General features: G+C 37.1%; 1 long non-coding RNA gene across 2 annotated transcripts; it reads right to left on the reverse strand.

Moving 5' to 3' along the window:
* Positions 1-1009: 1009 nt before the first annotated feature.
* On the reverse strand, positions 1010-2856 carry LOC107775531 (uncharacterized). Of its 2 annotated transcripts, none has more exons than XR_012696738.1 (2): positions 2542-2856; positions 1010-1420 (listed from the first exon to the last, which is right to left on the reverse strand). It is a non-coding gene; the product is annotated as an uncharacterized LOC107775531 (long non-coding RNA). The 2 variants fall into 2 exon arrangements; XR_001645770.2 differs by having other exon boundaries at positions 1050-2256.
* Between the last annotated feature and the right edge of the window lie 21278 nt (positions 2857-24134).

Below are 24134 nucleotides of genomic sequence, written 5' to 3' on the forward strand. Positions count from 1 at the left end.
CCAAATTGAATATCAGAAAAAGCGTATTCTACTGCTAAGAAACTCATAATGGTGAATAAAGTTCCTGAAATGTATTCCTCTAAGTGTTTATCCCAGATAATCAATTATGTTTAATAGAGAATAAATTATGACAGAGAAACAATGATGGAAAAAAGTTACTCGAGGTTTGGCGTAATTTTTGTATTTTTGACTTCCTCTCAATTAGCATTAAAGTAAATGGAGAAGTATTCACAATTTATATTGAGAAACATCACTCATCTTAGAGGTGAGACGTCTTTTCCCTACTAACAAATGACTGATATTACAAAATAAAATACATTTAGCTCAATCATTTTCTGCATCAAATTATAAAATAGATTGAGAATATAAGGATTTCCTACTCTATTGAATCAATGCTCTCATGTTCATATATAGGAATGAGTTTTATATACGTGAAGCATGCCAATCAAATGCAAAAATAATAAGTCAATAAAAATTGTTTGTGATATGAACAACTATTATTGGCAGTGCTACCATAACTTCTATAAAGAGTTCTTAAAATTAAGGCCAATTGGTGAAGTAGGAGAATTGGTATGTGATAACCAAATTTAAGCATCAATTAAGTTGACATCTTCCCTGAAGGATCGACTTTTCAAGTGCATAACACACTATATGTTGAACCCAGTAAGAGAAAAAAATATTAAATTCTTTCACTTTTTATGCATCGCTATAGTCACAAAATAAATTCTTTCCCATTTTATGCATAACTATATATAATCACAACTCACAACACTTCTATGTCTCTATCATATGTCAGAGTGCGATAAATATATGCATTCTGCTGTTTCACATCAATTATTTCCTAGATTGACGTTTTCATTTTGAGTAGTTGTTGAATTTTTGTAGACAATATATTGAATGGGTGAAGAAAAATCAATAATCACGTGGATTACGTGTATAATAGAGAACTATTGAAAACGCAATGAACTGTACTTTGAAGATATTTATTGAGAAAAAATGAACATTATCATTGGCAAACTTAAACAAAGTCTAATTCCAGTGATAATCAGTATAAAGAGAACCGTCAACTATTCTTGATTTGCATAAAACTAAAAGTGCTACGATGTCTTCTGAAAAATAACATAAGAAATCCACTCATTTTTTTGTGTGGTTTGCCTAATTGAAAGAAAAACTCCCATGGTCTCTTCGAGATATTTGATTTAAAGAAGAAGAAGGAAAAACTCCTAAGAACATTGAAGATTGATTTTCATCAATAGCCATGAACAAAATTTTTTTAATTTATATCAAGTAAGCAAGCTAGCTCAACTGCGGGGCCTCGAGGGTCTTCTCTAGTGGCTTTAATTCTACATCTTAGAACACCTCATAGGGATTGATTCTCATGCTCAACTGATCTGCTATGACCCTTCTTTTGCATTGGAAACTTTAGTGCAAAATGGTGAATAAACCACCAAATTGAATATCAGAAAAATTATATTGTACATCTAAGAAACACATAATGATGAATAAAGTTCCTGAAACGTATTCCTCAAATTGTTTATCTCAAACTGACAAATATGCTTCATAGAGGATAAATTATAACTAAGAAGCAGTGATAGAAAAAGGTTCATCGAGGCTTGGTGAAATTTTTATATTTTTTTACGTCCTCTGAATTAGAATCAAAGTAAATGGAGATGTATTCACCAATCATATAAATTTCACCATTCGAAAGAGTTTTCTATCATAGCCTATAAAAAAGGATACAAAGGAACAACAATAAAATCTTCATAACACATTTTCTGTTAAACAGTCCAACCATAGAGAATCCAACTTTCAACGGCAGTAATATTGCAGCAATATAGAAGGTACACTAACTTCCTCAATTAATTCAATCATAGATATAGCGATAATACCAAGTGAAGAGGAATAAAGCTTGAATGAAAATTAATTAAAAGAAGATATTAATTAAATAACAGAAAATATAATAATTAGAAGTTTACGATGAAAGTTATTTTTACCAAATAATTCAGTCTCGTTCACATCAACCTTATTTATCAATTGATCATATGGTCGCAGATCAAAGACATTCATTGTGAAAAGTGAATCAGTTTTTTCAGCCATTGTTGTCCGTGGAGAAAAGGTTAGCCTCAAGTTATATTTTGTGGTGTTGAACCTCTCCTTATTTTGGCAAAGGACAAAGTTCGCCATAAGATATAATCCAAGCTAATTAATTTGTGTTCTGAAAAGATGCAGCACTAACTTGCCAATAGAAGCATGTATCTGATCCACAACAAAGAATTCACATTACATACATACATATAGAAATTAAAAAATTATGCGAACAACAGAGCAAAAAATTCAGATTTGTAAATTAAAAAACAGAAAAGCAAAACACGATACATATTGTAGTATATCACTGAGAAACATATTTGAGGATAAATATGTTTGGTGCACAAATGCTTCAATCAGGTTTTTGCTACTGATTATCCCATGAATACACACATATGCAAATTTAAAAACAAAGTTAGCAAAAAGAATTATAAGATAATAATAGATTTTTAATACCTTTTCATCTTGTAGAACCAATTCAATCGAGAAAGTAGTGTCGGAATTGTAACGATCTTGTATTTCCCACAAACGAACAATCCGAATTTTGAACTTGCTTGATTAAATCACCGTGAATAGCCATATTTTGCAAAAATCGTATGTTGATAGCAGTAGGAAGATTAGAATTAGGAACCACATATGAGTCCGAGAAATACAAGTCAGGCATCGCCAGTTTGGAAAAGTTCCTTTTCAATCGTGCGCATGTTTATAAGTTTCAATAGTGTTTTGAGGTTTTGCAGAGGAAAGTGGGTTCTACATTTAGGGAAAAGTGGTTTATAAATCAGGTTTTTTTTTTAAAGTTAAAGAGTAAAAAATGTATATATTTTAAAATCAGTTAACTTTTTAAAATAAAGAAATCTAAAATTTTGAATTAAATAAAGATTTTTCTTGGAAGAAAAATTTGCGGTCTTCATGGTTCAAAAGTAGATGAATTTTGAAGGAGCTTTTATTTCCAAATAATTTTGAATTAGTAAATTTTCTTAAAAATAAATAAATCTAAAATTTTGAATTAAAGAAAACTATTTATTGGTCTTCATGGTTCATAATTAAAGAGTCAAAAACATATGTTTTAAAATGTGTAATTTTTAATTAATAATCTCAAATAAGATTTTCTTTTTAAATTTAAAGATTAATAAACATATGCTTTAAAATCAGTTAAGTTTTTAAAAATAAAGAAATATTTAATATTTTAAACTAAAAGATTAGGAAAAGTGGGTTCTAAATGTGCAATTTAATTTTTAAATAAAAATGTTAATCAGTTTTCTTTTTTAAAATTAAAGAGTAAACAATGTATGTTAAAATTAGTTAAATTTTTAAGATGTATGTTTTAAAGTTAGTTAATTTTATTAAAAATAAATAAATCTAAAATTTTGAATTAAATAAAGCTCTTTAAAATAAAAAGTTTGGTCTTTGTGGTTCAAAGTTAAGGAGTCAAAAACGTATGTTTCAAAATGTGCAATCAATGTTTAATTTTTAAATAATAATCTAAATCAGATTTTCTTTTTAATTTTAAAGATTAATAAATGTATGCTTTAGAATCAGTTAAATTGTTAAAAAGAAAAAATCTTTAATATTTTAAAAATGTGATAAAACAATAAAAGTAGAAGAACAATATTGCAGAGAAAGAAAGAGAGGAAATTCTTATTGAATTTTGGGATGATTTATAATGGGGTAAGACCCCTCTATTTATAGGGAAAAAATGACTTAGCCACAAAGTAAAACTCTCTACAAGATAGACATTCACTCTAAATAGAATTATATTCATAACACTCCCCCTTGAATGTCTACTCGATAAGTAATGTGCCTCGTTAAAACCTTAACTAAAATAAAACCCAATGGGAAAAAAATCTAGTAAAGGAGAAAGAGTATACATGTCTAACAATACGCCTTTTGGTTGCCTCGTTAAAAACCTTGCAAGGAAAACCCAGTGGGACAAAACCTTGTAAGGAAAAAAGAGTGCAACGCGCATTAACTCCCCCTGATGAGAGCATCAATTCACATCATTGAGCCTTCGCATCCCAATCTTGTGTACTAGTTTCTTGAAGGTTGACGTCGGTAGAGATTTTGTGAACAAATCAGCCATATTATCACTTGAACGAATCTGTTGCACATTGATATCACCATTCTTTTGAAGATCATGTGTGAAAAATAACTTTGGTGAAATGTGCTTTGTCCTATCTCCTTTTATGAATCCTCCCTTCAATTGAGCTACGCATACTGCATTGTCTTCATACAAAATCGTGGGTAACTTGTCACATTTCAAACCACATTTGTCTCGAATAAGATGTATTATAGACCTCAACCACACACATTCTCGACTTGCTTCATGAATAGCAATTATCTCAGCATGATTAAATGAAGTACCCACAATTGATTGCTTAGTCGATCGCCAAGATATGTCAGTGCCTCCACAGGTAAACACATAACCTGTTTGAGATCGAGCCTTGTGTGGGTCAGATAAATACCCAGCATCAACATAACCAACAAGATCGGGACTGCAATTATTGTCATAAAATAAGCCCATATCGGTAGTCCCTTTTAGATACCGCAATATGTATTTGATTCCATTCCAATGTCTCCTTGTAGGAGCAGAGCTATATCTTGTTAAGACATTAACTGAAAAAGTTATGTCAGACCTTGTAGTATTAGCAAGATACATTAGTGCACCAATTGTACTAAGATAGGGTACTTCAGGACCAAGTAGCTCTTCATTCTTTTCTTGAGGTCGGAATGGATCCTTATTCACATCAAGTGATCGAACAACCATCAGAGTACTTAATGGAGCTGCTCCATGCATGCAAAACCGTTTCAATACCTTTTCTATGTAGGTAGATTGATGAACAAAAATTTCGTTTGCCAAATGTTCAATTTGCAAACCAAGGCATAATTTTGTCTTTCTGAGATCTTTCATCTCGAATTCCTTCTTTAAATAATCAGTTGCCTTTTGGAGTTCTATAGGAGTTCCAATAAGGTTTATGTCATCAACATATACGGCAAGTACAACAAATTCCGATGTTGTTTTCTTTATAAAAACACATGGGCAAATGGCATCATTTATATAGCCTTCCTTTAATAAATACTCACTAAGACGATTATACCACATTCGTCCTGATTGCTTTAGACCATACAACGATCTTTGCAATTTGATTGAAAACATTTCCCGGGACTTTGAATTATTTGCGTTTGGCATTTTAAATCCATCGGGAATTTTCATATATATCTCATTATCAAGTGAGCCATAAAGGTAGGCGGTAAACACATCCATTAAATGCATGTCAAGCTTTTCATGTACAGCAAAACTAATGAGATAGCGGAAAGTTATAGCATTCATAACGGGTGAATATGTCTCTTCATAATCGACACCAGGCCTTTATGAAAATCCTTGTGCAACAAGGAGTGTCTTATATATTTGTACCTCGTTTTTCTCATTTCTCTTGCGTACAAAAACCCATTTATAGCCAACAGGCTTAACACCATTAGGTTTTTGGACTACAAGCCCAAAAACTTCACGTTTTGCAAGTGAGTTCAACTCTGATTGGATTGCTTCTTGACATTTTGGCCAATCAAGTCTTTGTCGACATTATCCAATAGATTGAGGTTCAAGATCCTCACTTTCTTGCATAATGCTAGATGCACCATTATATGCAAAGACATAATCCACCACTATATCTACTCGATTCAACTTTGTCTCAATATCGATTGAATTTATTGATAGTTCCTTATTTTCTTGAGTCTCGGCCTCAATGGATTCCTCATGAATCTCAGAATTTATTAAATTGTGGATTTCATCATGAGATTCTTTCGTAGTGCCATTTTGATTATTTATTTTTCTTTTTCTAGGATTTCGATCTTTGGAACCTAATGGCCTGCCACGTTTTAGGTGTGCTTTTGACTTATTAGCTATGACACTAGAAGATAGTCCTATAGGGACATCAATACGGATTGGAACATTCTCTGCAGGGATATGCGATTTTTTTATCCTTTTCAAATCCGTAAATGCGTCTGGCATTTGATTTGCGATTCTTTGAAAATGGATAATATTTTGCACCTCTTTTTCACAAATAGAGGCACGTGGATCAAGATGAGATAATGATGGATTTTTCCACAAAATTTCCCGTTTGGTTTCACCAACTTCTCCCCCTAATTTTGAGAAAAGTGTCTCATCGAATCGTCAGTCTGCAAATCGTGCAGTAAACAAATCCCCCGTCAATGTTTCTAGATAGCGAATGATGGAGGGCGATTCAAACCCAATATATATTCCTAACCTTTTTTGCGGACCCATTTTGGTGCGATATGGCAGTGCTACAGGCACATATACTGCGCATCCAAAAATTCTTAAATGGGATATATTAGGTTCATGACCCAAAACTAGTTGCAACGGGGAATATTTATGATAATTTGTCGATCTGAGACGAACTAGCATTGCTGCATTCAAAATGGCATGACCCCAAACAGAACTGGGCAGTCTCGTTTTCATGAGTAACGGTCTTGCTATCAATTGCAGACGTTTAATTAAACACTCTGCAAGACCATTTTGAGTGTGAACATGAGCTACATCATGTTCCACTTTTATCCCAATTAATAAGCAATAATCATTAAATGCTTGGGATGAAAACTCAGCAGTATTATCAAGTCTAATAGACTTAATTGGATTATCGGGAAATTGTGCTCGTAATCAAATTATTTGTGCCATTAATTTTGCAAACGCGATGTTGCGAGATGACAATAAGAACACATGGGACCATCTAGAAGATTCATCTATTAAGACCATAAAATATCTAAACGACCCACTAGGTGGGTGAATAGGTCCACAAATGTCCCCTTGTATACGTTCCAAAAACACAGGGGACTCAATTCCAACATTTGTTAGTGATAGTCTAATAATTAACTTGCCTTGATAACAAGAAGTACAAGAAAATTCATCATTTAAAAGAATCTTAAAATTTTTTAATGGATGCCCATTTGAGTTTTCTATAATTCGTCTCGTCATAATTGATCCAGGGTGTCCCAATCGATCATGCCAAAGTACAAAAGTATTGGAATCAGTAACCTTTTGGTTTACGGTAGAATGTGCCTCAATTGCACTAATTTTTGTCCCATACAGGCAACAAGATAAAGATGGGAACTTCTCAATAACCCTCTTTTGGACAGAGACATTCCTGGTAATGATTAGATATTCAAGATTATTCTCATCTATTGTCTCAATATGATATCCATTTCGATGGATATCTTTAAAACTCAACAAGTTCCTCTTGGACTTGGAGGAGAACATTGCATTCTCTATGATAAGTATTGTTCCCTTAGGCAGAGTTATAGTAGCTCTTCTAGAGCCTTCAATTAATTTATTACTGCTAGAAATTGTAGTAACATCTGCCTTACACATATTTAAATGAGAGAAATATTTCTTCTTTTTGAATATTGTATGTGTCGTACATGAATCAATTAAACAAATATTTTTACAGTTGAACTTTGATCCAAGTTTGTTTTGTGAGATATCCATATTTGCTTCCCATTGTTTGACATACAAAAAAAATATACGATAAACATTAGCACGAATAACAACACGTTTTTTTCTTTATTTGTTGGTACAAAACTAGTAACTTGAAGTATCATTTTGTTGTTATAATAAATGTATAAAATATAAACATTCGCAAACCATAATTGTATGTTCTCGGAAGAACAAACACGTAAGGATAAAGTAACAAGAGATCATAACAGATTATGTAATGAAGTATGCATAATGTAAGTTTTACATATAACGTGATTTAACACACATTGTTTTAAAACGAATATTAAGCAAACTGATCAATTTGGATACTTTGTTTTGAGAAGACTAAGCAAGCCGAAACATTATTTTAAAGCGAACTGATACTATCCCATAAAATTATATTTAATCAAAATGAACTAACACTATTTTATAAAATAAATAATACTAATGACTACCTACTCATGTAAAAAAAATTATGATTACATGATATTTATTCACTAGCTACTACGAATAGGAAAAATAAAAATTAAACTACTCAATCATCTTTAACCACGGATCCATCACCGATCAAGTGGTCTATTTTCCCATCAGGGCACTCAAAGAAGTTTGCCACATCCAAGTGGGTGATGTCAAAATCATTGTCAGAGACAAAATTAGCTTCAGGGCCTTTGTTCTTTAGAGATGCTTGATAAAGCTCAACCAAACATCTTGGTACACGACAAGTATTTGTCCAATGGCCTTTTTCACCGCAACGATAACATTCGGTTTCTGAACCATTTGCCTTTGGTTTCTCATCTTTCCCTTTCCACTTTTGGTGGTTATTTTTCTTTGGGGGGTGATCAACACTATGAAAATTTCTTCCTTGTCCACGGCCACGATCACGACCACGAATAGGGCCACAGCCTTTTCCACGCTTAGCATAATGGGAATACACCTCATCCACTTCAGGCAATGGTGTAGACCCAGTGAGTCGATTTTCGTGATTTCTCATGAGCAAGTCATTGTTTCGCTCAACCATTCCACAAAACAAGTGGATCTTTGACTGTGAGATATTCTATTTTCAACCTTTCATCAAGGTGATGGCGCAAGAAAATCAAGGCCTTAGCACCGTCGTGGGTGGATGCTTTAGTTTTGTCTTTAATGGCATCTCCAAAACCCATTGCATCTAAATGGATTTCAGCATCCAACACCCATGTCATATAGTTCTTGCCCGAAATTTCAAGGGCAACGAACTTTCTTTTCATAATATCAGTCATAATTAAAAGAGGAGAAAAGTTGTACCTTAATCTTCTTGAGACGGTAGAGTCTCGTGCTGATAACGTGTGATAAAACAATAAAAGTAGAAGGACAATATTGCAGAGAAAGAAATAGAGGAAATTCTTATTGAATTTTGGGATGATTTACAATGGGGTAAGACCCCTCTATTTATAGGAGAAAAATGACTTAGCCACAAAGTAAAACTCTCTACAAGATAGACATTCACTCTAAATAGAATTCTATTCATAACAAAAAATAAAAAAATCTGAAATTTTGAAGAAATTTTCAAAATAACCTTCCAGCTCCTGTTTTTTTGGAGGATTGTCCTAAAGTGCCAAGTGACTTATTAGGATGATGCCACTTGGCTTAATGAGGATGCTTCTTCCTCTCTTTTTAGTTATAGATAGATGATGCCACTTGGCTTAATGAGGATGCTTCTTCCTCTCTTTTTAATTATAGATAGATTTTTTTTAATCTAGTCCCAATCCCATATGAATATTCCTTCGGAGAAATTGAACAGAGAAGACTAACATGACACCTGCGCAAGGATGATATATATATATATATATATGCGTGCGTGTATATATATATGATCCAAACTATTTGGGACTGAGGCGCAGTTGAGTTGAGTTTTTCTTGCATCAGGTCTGTATTTACCAGTCCTTTTTGTATGGTTAGAAACTTGTTTCACAATTTTGAGATAAATGCAACAATTAGTGAACCTCTAGTTTTAGAGGATTCTAGTTTGCACTAAACTTTAAATTATTTGGCACTGTTATGAAAAATGGGACCGTATAGAGCAGAATTGATGTAGAGGGTTCATATAGCCTACCATAAAGCTACTCTGCTGGGACGAACCCATAACTAATGCACTGGGTCCACTCCTGATTGATTAATTGATTTCCCTTTGTTTCTTTGCTCATCAAATGTTGGTCCATTGATTTATATAGGGTGCTCCGGAGAAATGGAGATTGATAGAGGCCCATGGAAATGCTGTGGGACTGCCCACAGAAGATGATATGGGCAACAGTGAAGTCGGTCATAATGCTCTTGGTGCTGGAAGGATCTTCGCTCAAGGGTGAGATTTCTTTTCTCTCTTTGCACTGCAATCACCACCATAAGAGGAGAAACACAATGCATTTCCAGTTATTCTCTTGTTTGTCATTTTAAAAATTAAGACAATGTATTTCCAGATATTCTTTTGTTTATTTGTCATTTTACAAATGGCATTTCTCCTTCTTGACTCTGTTAGGACCTTCATTTTAATTACACATGTTTTGCCCCTACCTGTATATATAAATCTAGTATGGCTAAGCTTCTTCTAACGGGGACGTGGTGGTTTTCTTGTTGGGTTCGAGGGATGTTGCTTTTATAGGGTATTTAGTTCTTTTTTTGGTAGTCATCTTTTGAAATGTTTTCAGCTTTATATTGAGGTTAGAATTTCTCCTGACATAATTGTTTCATCCCCACTTAGGTTTTTGTCACGACCCAATCCACGAACCCGGTTGTGATGACACCTCTCGTGAAGACAAGGCCAGCCAGACCAAAACGCAACACCTCTTTTAGACAATTAATCATCATAACAGTAATAACATGTAATATGATACTCATAAATTGCGGAAATTTTAACGTTAACAACAGCAGGAACCATCCCGACACAGCCCAAACCGGGGTGTCACAAGTCACGAGCATCTATAAGAATGAAATTTCCACTTTACAGTCTAGAAATACACTGAACAAGAATAATGAATAACATAGAAAAACAGTGGTGCTGCGAACGCTGGCAGTCACCTCGCTAAAACCTCTACAACTCTGCCTCCACACAGCCAATACCCGCTACCGGGTGAATAAATACCTGCAATTGCACGCGAGGTGCAGGGAGTAATGTGAGTACTCCGACCCAGTGAGTAATAAGAATAAATAATGACTGGCAGTGTGAAATCACGTAAAGACACTAAGCAGTTCTATATCAAAACGGTAAAATCATTTAAGCAACAGTGAATGAGGAAATCATGTGAAATTCTTTAAACCAGGTAAAACAGATATAATCAGTATGAATCAGCTCCTCAAGCCCTTCAGTTCATTTATTCGTTCTTATCCTCAGTTCTCAATTTTCATATACTTCTCACGATAACCGAATCAAAATATATATATATACCGCTGCGGCGTGCAGCCCGATCCGTATTTCGCTGTGGCTTACAGTCCGATCCATAATAATAATAGTCGACTGCGCTCACTAAGGGTGTGCAGACTCCGGAAGGGCTCCTTCAGCCCAAGCGCTATATAATTGCTACGACGTGCAGCCCGATCCATATAAGTAGTTGCTGCGGCGTGCAACCCGATCCATAATATGTATAATATATATATATCTGCTGCGGTGCGCAGCCCGATCCATATCATATAAAGTATCCTCACTATTGGGTCCTCGACCCCTATCAATCATTTAAAAATCACAGCCTCTCGGGCATAATGTACGGTCGGGATCTCAACCCTCATATCTCTCTCTATTTATGATTAACATTTCAAAAATTTGGTTTATATCATTCTTAAACAATTAGAAACATGACTGGGGATATAAGTTCTTTAACAAAATAAGTGAGGATAACCAGTCAAAAATCCCCTAAAGGTTCTACAGGTCGGCACAAGGCCCAAAGCATGGCAACAAGCCCAATTCACAATAATAAAGTATATGTCTCAATCAAAAATGTAGTAAAATATCATTCGGGATGGACCAAGTCACAATCCCCATAGCATTGAACCTCATGCTCGTCACACAGCGTGTATCTCAACTTAGTATAGCACTACGTTGTGCAATTTCGGGGTTTCAAACCCTCAGGACATCATTTAAAATCATTACTCATCTCAAACTGGCCAAAACCCTAGCTCGCTATGCCCTTGCCTCTCATATTGGCCTCCACGCGCGTCGAATCTATCCAAAATCAGAACGAATATGTCACAATATGCTAAGAGAACAAAGCCCAAGCGAAAACATTCGAGAAATATCAAAAATCTCGAAATTAGCAAAACCCGAGCCCCGGGCCCACGTCTCGAAATCGGGTAATATTTACATTTTCAGAATCCTCATACCCTCACGAGTCTAACCATACCAAAATTATCCAATTCCGATACCATTTGGTCCTTCAAATCATCATTTTATATTTTTAAAAGGTTTCACAATTTTCTTCCCAAATTCCATCTCAAATCACAAATTAAATGATGAATTCAGTGATAGATTCATGTATTCTAGCCAAATCTGAGTTAAAATCACTTACCTCGATGAATTTCTTGAAAAACCTTCGAAAAATCGCCAAAATCCGAGCTCTCTAGGTCAAAATATTAAATAAAACCCAAAACCTCGTATTTATATGTACCCCTCAGGTATCAGCTACCGCGGGCCGCACCAAAACTCACGCGGTCCGCGCAAGCCAGTGCTGTCCGTGCAAAGGCAACGTGCGGCCGCACAGGACTCCCTCTGCAGTGATAGACTTTAGTATTTTGGTCATAACTTTTTATATAGATGTACAAATTGCTATATCTTTATCTTTCTGGAAACTAGACACGAAGTGCTACAACTTTCGATTTTGAATCACCTCAAAATTCCTTATAGATCAAAAGATATGAGCTTCTGAAGTAGGACCAGCTGAATGTTCTTCACCGCGGCCGCGCCCCATTTTGTGCGGTCCGCGCGACGTCTACCGCGGCCGCGCCCGTGTTTGTGCGGGCCGCACAGCACTCACCGCGGGCGCACTCACCTTTGTGCGGACCGCGTGGGTGAGTTCTGGGGCCTGCAACCCCTGTAGACCTGCTAAGCTATGATTTTTGCACTAAAAACATCCCGGAACCTACCCGGAACTCCCGGAACTTCAAACCAATTGTACCAACACATCTCATGACATCGTTCAAACTTGATCAAAACTTCTGAACGCTCATAACAACATCAAATCACCAATTTAACATAGGATTCAGGCCTAAGAACTCCAAGAAATTATGCTTTCGATCAAAATGTCTATCAAATCTCGTCCGAATGACCTGAAATTTTGTACACACATCCCAAATGACACAATGAAGCTGCTGCAACTCTCGGAATTCCATTCCGACCCCTATATCAAAATCTCGCCTATCAACCGGAATTTGCCGAAATATCAATTTCGCTAATTCAAGCCTAAATCTTCTCCACAACTCCAAAACCCATTCCGATCGCGCTCTTAAGTCACAAATCACCTCCCGAAGCTAACCGAACCATTGGAACTCACTTCCGAGCCTTCTAACACATAAGTCAACACCCGGTTGACTTTCCAACTTAAGCCTTCTTAAAAGATACTAAGTGTCTCATTTCTTACCAAATCCTCTCCGAACTCGAACTAATCAACTCAATCACATAAAACACGGATAACAAAGCGTAAAGAAGCTGAAATGGGGGAAATGTAATGGCAACTCATGAGACGACGGGTCGTGTCGTCACATCCTCCCCAACTTAAACAAACGCTCGTCCTCGAGCGTACCCAGAGTTTGTCCTGGAAGCCAACCAATAGTTGGATAACCTTACCAAGCATATACCCGGGGTGATCCCACGTCACCCTATCTCTCATAGGTCCGATAACACCACATAGCTGAAATTTCACAATCCATCTAGTCCGTAAACCATAGAACCACATTGCACCTTCCGAAACCATACACACGATCAGAACCTCACATCTATACTCAGAATAAGCCCGAACCAGCTGTAATAACCCATACCTGCAACCTCGGTGCCATTACATGATAAACCATCTAGCTCTAATGCTCGCAACCATAACCCCTATCCGCAGCAGCTGCACACAACACCTAAATACCGATAGAGAAGCTCTTATCGACTGAAATCTCATTCTAACACTTTCATATACTGCTAACGATATCGAAACACGCAATAACCGAAACCGTTTCTCAGGTTAACCAGTCATGAGGCCATTTCCCCTTTGGCAGTTACCATAGCAAATTTGAACCGAACCTCGATATTAACCCCTTAAACATGCTGAATTCGAGTCTGTTTGTATTCATTGATGATCCCAACGATCCCTCCTGACCAAACACACCATCCAGGTGACATGACACATCAATGCGAGTCTAAGCCACAACTTGCATAATACGCGCACCAATAAGAAACGGTCTGAACATACTCAAATCATGAAAAATGACTCAAACGAAAGAGCTGTACTTCAAGCTCATCTTTACCGTCACAACACAAGGTTGAGACCCCATCTCACATCATAGAAATAGAACACCTGAATCTACCCCGAACGATCATATCTCCTCGTGGCCTCGCCACAATGCACGATCCTATCCAAACACTGTTACACATGAAACCCACTCATGTCACTATGCTCAAAACCGACAGCCACGCACAATTTGATGTCTGGAACCAAAGCAATTCATTACACCCACGGTGAAATAAATAACATACGCCACGCTACCCGATAGGTCATAACCAATCCTCCATCTACCGCACAACACCCAATTACTCTTCTCGCTCGACTTTCACTATGAATTCCCCAATAGAACCGCACTACATGTGCCCATAACCAACAAATCATGACGTCTCACTACACCGAAAAGCAACACATAGCTCTCCTCATATCACTAACAAGCTCAATAACGATCGAATCAACCTATCCCTCAACAATACAATTCGGGGCCAACTAAGCCAACTCAAGCTAAACGCGTATCCAGATTGGCCTACCAGCAAACTCATTACCAAGAAAGCCTAAAACTTCTCCTTCCACTACTATAAATCCTGCCGGAGCCGTACGATACGGTGGCCGACACCAAATAAATATCGAAATCCACAACCTCGCCCGACGACATGCCCAGCCACAAAAAACGCATCCGAAAAGTCCCTTAACACCGGTATGGAACCAATGGTAAACACCTCTGCACTGACAATCATCACGAAGGACCAATTAAGAAAAACAATCCTTCCCTGTCGCCCACTGGGTCTTTGAAATATAAGCCACTCTGCTAGAACATAATCCAATGCACCTCGCCACTCAACCCGTGGCATTTCCGGCATAGCCCAAAGCACAATAGTTCAGAATCACCTAATACTCAGACAACCAGTCTGAATTTCAACATCACATCCAAAATCTAACATACCAGCAAATAAAGATCCACCCGAGCCTCCAAATCCCGATTGCCGCTCAACGATGCCGAATACATACGGTCCACAACCACGACATAGCCTGTAAATGAGAACTCTCAGTCTCCAGCTCCATATAGCACACGAATCAGCGCACTTGATCCCAATTTCGCCGTCCGAAAGCATACCACACCTTAATACCCAACAATTCCATGATAGATACTCTAAAATTTCCCTCTGTCACCAAGCCAACCCGAATATCACCAGTCGATCTAACAAGAAAGTGCCGCAATACCACCAAAGTGCCATCCATTTAATCACATTGCCCTTTTCTGAAACATATACTCTCGTCAAATACCTTTCAAATAGCAGTACCATTTTCCTTGATTATCTGAGGCTACCCACTGCCTAAGCGTTTTATGAGCTTCCTTTCTGAACTGAACTGTAACCTAATACACGCAAGTCTCGGTCCTCCACAACATACCGCATATAACATACCATCCGAGGATACATGAAAACCTTACCTCCCTTTCCGGGCCACAGACATCTATGCACTCCACCAGTCAAGAACTTCCATTGATCCCATCTAGAAGAAAAATCATTACACATCCCATGTCTCTCATATTCGTAGAAAATGTACCTCTTCAACCACGGTAGAAATCAACAAGTACTCTTTCAATTCCGTTTGCATAAATTAAACTGCCAGGACGGAATCCTTCTAACTCGACCAAGCTAAGCAAGCCAACAAATCCCAAGAGCATTGCTGCAAAATACTTGTATGAACTCATTACCTCGAACACATACAAAGAATTAATCATATCCTTACCATGTCGATCCGGTCTACTATCAAGCTACTCCATCTATCTAAATTTCCTTCTGCTTCATATTCAACTTGATATTTTCCTTGTTGTAGCACCACAGTTCCTCAACCCAGGCTCACTACACGAGACCCACACGCAAAACCACATTGTCTAAGACTCATAAGCCATTGAATCCTCTCTCAATTATTTCCAGATACACCACATTCCAACATACTCCACTCCGGAGAACTTCCTGCGAATCTAAATATGTTACCTTTACTTTCCAGATACTAATATATAGAATCCCATAATTAACATAAAAATACCACAAGTCTTGACCTCTTCCAATGGAGACTCGGTTCCTAATCACATATGCTACTTTAAGATACCCCATTATTACATGTAGAATCTTGAACACATTAGAACCACTTTCAAGAGCCATTTACTCTATTCAGCTTGCATTTAGCCCGCTCAACTAACAAAACCACCTGTGCCTCATTAACACTCTGACACTACAGGATACGACCTTATCCCAATACAAACAAGCATCTTCCTTCTCTATACGCTAGGCATTCTTTACCAACAACAGCTCAAGACATCCTATTACTTTCACACATCTACGAAGCACCATATAACCTTTATTAAAATTTTCCTTCACTCGTGCCATCCTCGGCTCAATTCCACAATCAGAACTGATTCGCCAGCATGCCTCAAATCGGAACCAACATAGCAACACCACCGTACAATCAGCTAACCAATAGCAAGCTCCCCAACTTGGCTCAAAGCCATAGATCAGAACACACAATACTCATAACACTTTTACTCTATTGATGCCACAATACCATAGTGAGATTAAACTCGAATCATTTATAAGTTTGCGAAACTCATATTGTCTAGTAATGTAAACCTTCTGCAACTCTTGCATTCGTTCCCGCAATAGTTAAACCCACTCTCTTAAGCGACCCGAAATTCCAAATTCAGTACGTTTTCTTCAATTACACATGAGATATTCTGACATACACATGAGGATCACGCCACTTCAGAACACTCCACAGGAGATAACCCACCTGCTTTGCCTCAATACAACATTTCTGCACACCTTCCACCAACATAAGTATTACGCAATCACTTGACCTTCTTGAGTCTGTACTCATACCGCGACATGAAATTTACTTCACTCTCAACTAGGAGTCTTGAAAAGATTCTCCACACGCCTATAATCTCGGAACTACACTTCCACTCACACAATGGAAATCATACACTTAGTAGTCCATCTATCATCCAGCAAATCTTCCTCAACACTTCCAGGTCATATAGAAACAACACGCAGAATTAGCATATTCATCACATAGCTATCCAGCCGTCATTCCCACTATTAGAGACAATACCGAACATATAAGTTCAAAACACTTGCTCACACAATCAGCGCCTCGGTGCTCAAGCCATAGGCAAAAATCTGGCCTCAAGTCCTCTAGACTGGCCCAACATAAACTCATAGAGATTGCACCTCGCCCCTCGATCGGGGGATCACAAGCCATCAAGGAACATCTGATACTGAGCGCTCATGCGCGCGTACGAACACGTGGAAGCAATTTCAAGAGTTACTTTTCAAGCTGACTCAAGGACGGACGATAAGAATTCAAGAATGAGAAGTTTTTTCCTAAAGGTTCTGCAGCCTCTCGAGGATAAATACAAATGTCTCCGTACCGATCCGCGAGACTCTACTAAACCTGCTCATGACTCGTGAGACCTATGTAACCTAGGCTCTAATACCAACTTGTCACGACCCAATCCCCGAACCCGGTCGTGATGGCGTCTCTCGTGAAGACAAGGCCAGCCAGACCAAAATGCAACACCTCTTTTAGACAGTTAATCATCATAACAGTAATAACATGTAATATGATACTCATAAATTGCGGAAATTTTAACGTTAACAACAGTAGGACCATCCCGACACAGCCCAAACCGGGTGTCACAAGTCACGAGCATCTATAAGAATGAAATTTCCACTTTACAGTCTAGAATAACACTGAACAAGAATAATGAATAACATAGAAAGACAGTGGTGCTGCGAACGCTGGCAGTCACCTCGCTAAAACCTCTACAACTCTGCCTCCACACAGCCAATACCCGCTACCGGGTGAATAAATACCTGCAACTGCACGCGAGGTGCAAGGAGTAATGTGAGTACTCCGACCCAGTGAGTAATAACAATAAATAATGGGTGACAGTGTGAAATCACGTAAAGGCACTAAGCAGTTCTATATCAAAATGGTAAAATCATTTAAGCAACAGTGAATGAGGAAATCATGTGAAATTCTTTAAACCAGGTAAAACAGATATAATCAGTATGAATCAGCTCCTCAAGCCCTTCAGTTCATTTATTCATTCTTATCCTCAGTTCTCAATTTTCATATACTTCTCACGATAACCGAATCAAAATATATATATACCGCTGCGGCGTGCAGCCCGATCCTATATTGTTGTGGCGTACAGCCCGATCCATAATAATAATAGTCGGCTGCGTTCATTGGGGGTGTGCAGACTCCGGAGGGGCTCCTTCAACCCAAGCGCTATATAATTGCTACGGCGTGTAGTCCGATCCATCTAAGAAGCCTCATCGCCGGTGTGTCGTGATGAAGAGGCGGACTCCTTTTGTGGGACAGTCTTAGAAGTTTTCACCATTTTCGAGCAGAGATGAAGAAGAGGAAATAAGAAGGTACGTTTGTGGTTTGCAAAAGGTTCAAGAAATCTGGGTACAAAAGTTGGAGAGTGAAGAGATTTTTGAAGAACAAGAGCAGAAGAAGCTTTGAACATAAAGTTTGAATGAATGAAAGTTGGGATATTTATAATTTTCTAATGACGGTTCAAAACCTGTAGTGGTCGACCAACAACTGACATACATTTAATGCCTTGGAAACTAGACCGACGGGACGTTTCATTAACCATTTGTCGCTTACATTATGATCTATCAAAGCGGGGTTCAGAAGTTCATATCGTTTCTCGTCATCTTCTCTCCGAAAAATGAGGGGACTATCTATATACGGTCAAAACCGGGTTCGCCTATTGTGTGACCAATCGAGACTAAAATGTGACAGGATAAAGCTCGACCTCGGATTATATTTAACCAATGTGTGAAGACAAATCATTGAGCTCGTGACCCCAGGACCGAACAAGATCGAGACCAAACAAGATCGAGGGAAATTTGCCGAAGCCAAATAACAGAAGGCCGAAATATCCACGATTGGATGAAGACCATGGCGAAAATTTCGGCACGTATCAAGGAGAGGCTGACTAGTTAGCAAATCATGTGATTTTTTACCTTGTATAGAGTTGTATCAAGAGTAGGACACCCCTGCTATATAAAGGGGGTTTGATCATTTGTAACACACATTGTAATACGCAGTAAGCAGTACATTATTATTTCCAGCTCTTATTATCTTGTTATTCTGTTCTAACATCAATTGAGGCATTTTCTTGGCTCGAGGGTAATCAAACGCAAAGGCCAAAGCTGTTCAATTCATGTGATTTGCATTTATTTTCTTATCATTAATTTAAATATTAATCTGTTTTCTTAATTTGTATCAAGTTTTATATTATATTATATTATATTATATTATATTATATTATATTATATTATATTATATTATATTATATTATATTATATTATATTATATTATATTATATTATATTATATTATATTATATTATATTATATTATATTATATTATATTATATTATATTATATTATATTATATTATATTATATTATATTATATTATATTATATTATATTATATAATATGAAGAATAAACTTACAATATTATTAAAAAAAGTAAGGTACGAGGTAGAATTATTATATAAATAGGTAGGGTAAAGTATAAAGTAAGATTATTTAATAATAAGAAAGGGCAAGATGAGAAAGAAAAAAGGTAACAATGCGACCACACCAAATCGATCGTTTCATAAAGTGAAACTTTTCAGTGTTACATAACGACTGATTTAACGATACGATACAATAAAATTTAAGTAACAATCAAAATAAATATTATATTTAAATCGATAATAGGATACAATACAACTGGTAACAACCATACAAACTACATTTTATATTAGCTTCTCAATATCTTTCGTTAACAGCGTGAGACTTTATTTGCATACCCAATAATCTCCCCTCGAACTAAGTTTCACATGACCCATCAACAAGCCCCACAATAATTGGCCAATCAATAAGACCCTCGAACTAAGTTCCACATGTTTGATTATTATGATTTACGAAGTAATTTTGAAGATCCACTATATGCTACCCACTTAATCGAGCATTCATGACCACTGAAGCCTAGAGCTAGCTTTTTTCTTGAGCATGTGTATCCCCAAGCTACTTTTGGCATGGTAAAGGTAGTAATCAAGTCTGGTGCCATCACTCTACCATCTTCATTCTCTTCTTGCTAAACCATGAGCTTTGATACTAGTTGTTAAGCTAAGTTAGTCCATACTCTTAACATAGTGTGCATTATTCGCTTTTGGATCAAGCCCGCACAATGTAATGCCCCGACCTATTGTTTTGAGCTTTAGCATTCCATTTGGTGGTTTGAGGCTTTGAGTAGCTTTACTTGATGCATTACGATTTACGTATATGGTTGGATTTGATTTTTGGAAGATTCGGAGTTGATTTGGAAGCATAATTCTCTATTTGCAAGCATTAAATTGGAAGAGTTGACCAAGGTTTGGATTTTAAGTAAACGGCCTCGGAATAGGGTTTGATAATTTAAATAGGTTCATATGGTAATTTTGGACTTGGACGTGTGTCCGACGATTTGGATTTGGAGGTTCCTAGAAGATTTTATCTCTATTTGTCGAAAGTTGGCAAGTTGAAGAATTGGAGATTTCATAAGTTTGATCTTCAGTTGACTTTGGTGTTATCGAGCTTTGTTTGGTGTTCCAGGACTTCGAGGTTTATTATATTGATTGGGACTTGTGTGCAAATTTTGGCTGTGATCAGGTATGTTTAAGTGTGATTCGAACGAGTTTTGAAAAGTTTGAATGTTTGAAAGTTTAAGAGAATGATTTGGCCTTCGATTCTTAGTTTGGATCTTATTTATGGTGTTTCGAGCTGCTGGATAGGTTTGGATTATGTATACAAACTTGTTGGCATGTTTGGACGGGGTCCCGAGGGGCTCGGGTGAGTTTCAGATCATTTTGAACCACTTTGAGGTTGTTGATTTTCTGGTGTTCAGGCATGCATCGTAATCACAATGGGTTTCATGAGATCGCAGAGTAGGATTTTAAGGTAGCTGGTTTTTGGTCTTCGCGTTCGCGGGCTCGGTGTCGCGACTGCTTATGGTGGAGGAGTTAGTATGCACGTTCAAATATAGTTCTCCGCGTTCGCGTAGAGGATAAGGTCGATTGTGGATTGTTGTTCGTGTTTAAGAGGTGTATAGCGCATTCACGATGGAGGCAGAGCTGGAGAGCTTTGTGTTCGCGCAGAGGAGGTCACGATCGCGGAGGCTTATTTTTGGGCAGCGACATTTTTTGCTTCACCATTGCAAAGCTTTGGACCGCGATCGCGAAGGGTTTATCTGGAGCAGACCTTTAAGTGTTATATTTCGGAACTTTTGCCCATTATTTCATATTTTGAGCTCTAGACTTTGAGAGGAGCAGACGTTTAAGAGAAATTTCACTACTACATTGTAGGTAAGTAATTTTCACTTGGATATGGCTTTATATCTTTATTCTCCGTGGATTTCTACACCTAAAACTTGGAATTTTAAAGTGAAATTTGGAATTTTTATCTACAATTCAAGAGGATGTATTTTGGGAATTTGAGGATAAATTTGAAATGAATTTTGGAATATAATCACATATTTGGACTCGTGAAGTTATAAGTATCCGAGATCTATCCCTGGACTCGGGTTTTGACGGTGTGGGCCTGGGTTGACATTCATTGACTTTTGATAATTTGATTAAAGATTGAAGTTTTATTGTTTGAAGTTCTTTCATATGGATTTATTTGACGTTATTGAGTTGTATTAGACTAAATTCGAGTCATTTGGTGTTGGATTTGTACAAAAAGTTGACTTTTTTTATTAAAGTTTGCCAGGTGGAGGTAAGTCTCTTGTTTATCCTTGTAATAGCAAATTCTCCCCATAGGTGATCTATTTGCTACTTTATTCATGATTTAGGAGTCACGTATATGCGTGGTGACAAGAGTATATGCGTAGCTAGGTCTTGACCATATATAGTATTGTCAACTTTGAATTGTGCTTTGTTAGATTATGGAAGTTGTTATCCATGTTTAATAGATTCTATGACTACGTGATAATTCATATTCATGACTTAGAGCATGACTAGGGTTATGACTGTTAATTTGACATGCAGGAATGTGTTTCCATGTCGAGCTTTATTATAAGTCTGTAGTTATACACTTATCTTATTTTCTCTATAATTTTGGTGGTTCTATGGCCTAACTGACTCGTGATAAATAATATGATTAAGCTAAAACATACTAAATAGCTTTTAGTCCGCATTCTTATTATCATGTCTAGTGAGTTGGAGAGTCGGATGTTGTGGAAATGTTGAGGAATTTGGCACCAAGGAGAATGTGAGCGGACATTATGAGTGGAAAAGGTTGCGTCCCGCAACAATTGATTGATGATATTATGATTTGAATGGGTTGTGCTCTGCAACGATTGATTGATGATCATTAAATATAAAATGATCAATGCTTGGATATGGATCCGTCCCTCCGGAGTCAGGTAATTATATATTACCTTGGGCCCTTTGAGCATGTATACATGTGATTCTTTTGGTGCTTATTGGACATGTGGCCTATGTCAGGAACATGGATTTGTGTGTGAGTGTTGATATAGATCAGGGGCATGCATTGGAAGCTTAGACTCATATATTGGCTCTTATATATATTGATATTGGATTAGGGTCAAACATTGGTATATTAAACTCATACATTGGCTGTTATATATTGATATTGGATCAGGGGCATGTAGAGGTGGATCTAGAATTTTTATAAGATGGGTGCGCCACTAAAGAAAGGAGAAAAAAGTATTAAGTGGGAATTGATCCTTTCTCCTTTAGGTAAATAACTTTGCATTCAACTAAATGCACTATTTGGCCTCTTTGGAGCATGGGTGCCAGCAGAAAATATTAGATAAATTCTAATAAATATGTACATAAAATACCTAGTTTGGCAGAAAGATCACGGGTTCACGCGACCCATATATAAGCCTATAAGTCCACCCTTGGAGGCATGCGTTGGTAACTTTGACTTATGCAGTGATTTGATATAAATGTTATTGACATGAATCATGTCTTGGTATGAGGATCAAGGTGCCGATTTCTTAGTAACTCTCCTTAACTGTTAACCATGCCTAAATTTTGTATGACATGTGTTTCTTTGAGCTGTTGTATTCCTTTGATGATAGCATGTTTATTTCCGTATTTTACTTATGCTTTACATGATTATTGGACATATAGTGAGTGTCGATGTCGACTCCTCGCCACTGCTTCTTCGAGACTAGATTTGATAGTTACTGAGTGTCGTAGTTTTGTACTCATACTATATTTTGCACATTTTATGCAGGTTCTGGGACTGATATTATTGAGTTGAGTAGGGGCACTATATTGGAGACTTCGTGGTGAGCCATTATACTTGTTCCAGTTTGCAGCAGATGGAGTCCCCTTCCCTACTTATCTATTTTCTGTTTATGTATTCTTTTTCGAATAGAGGTATTTATTCAGTTGACTCTAGTTACTCTTATTAGATGCTCGTGATGTAGTGACACCGGGTTTTAGGTAGTTGTTATACAGTTGTGGTCGTGTTTAAACCCTATCATGGATTATGTACACATGTTATTGATTTGAATTTATTTCACCCTGTTATTTATATTGTGAAAACACTAAATGGCTTAATAATTGGATTTAATGGTTGTTGTTGAATGTGGTCTTGCATAGCGAGCGGGTTAGGCATCATCACGGCCTTTGGTGGAATTTTGGATCGTGACAAGTTGGTATTAGAGAAGATTCACATAGGTCTCATAAGTCACGAGCAGGCCTAATAGAGTCTTGCGGATCGATATGGAGACGTTTGTATTTATCTTTAACAGGCTATAGGGTTTAGGCATCATTCCTTTCTTGGTTCCTTATCGTGCAACTTTATTCCGCATGAAGCCTATATCTTCTATTCCTTCCTATTCACTTGTATGCGAGGTGGAGTACTCGATATTTGTTTCATGCCAACGAAAGATGGTGATGTTGTGGATATAGTGTGAGATGATTTTTCCCGTGTTTCGAGGGAATATTACTATCGTTGTCTTGTGAAGAATTTTTCCATTTATAGCAGCCTCGGTGTTAGCGCTGCCCATATTTTCAGGGCCTTATTTA

This window comes from Nicotiana tabacum, chromosome 11, assembly GCF_000715075.1.
Source record: "Nicotiana tabacum cultivar K326 chromosome 11, ASM71507v2, whole genome shotgun sequence".
Taxonomy (NCBI): Eukaryota; Viridiplantae; Streptophyta; class Magnoliopsida; order Solanales; family Solanaceae; genus Nicotiana; species Nicotiana tabacum.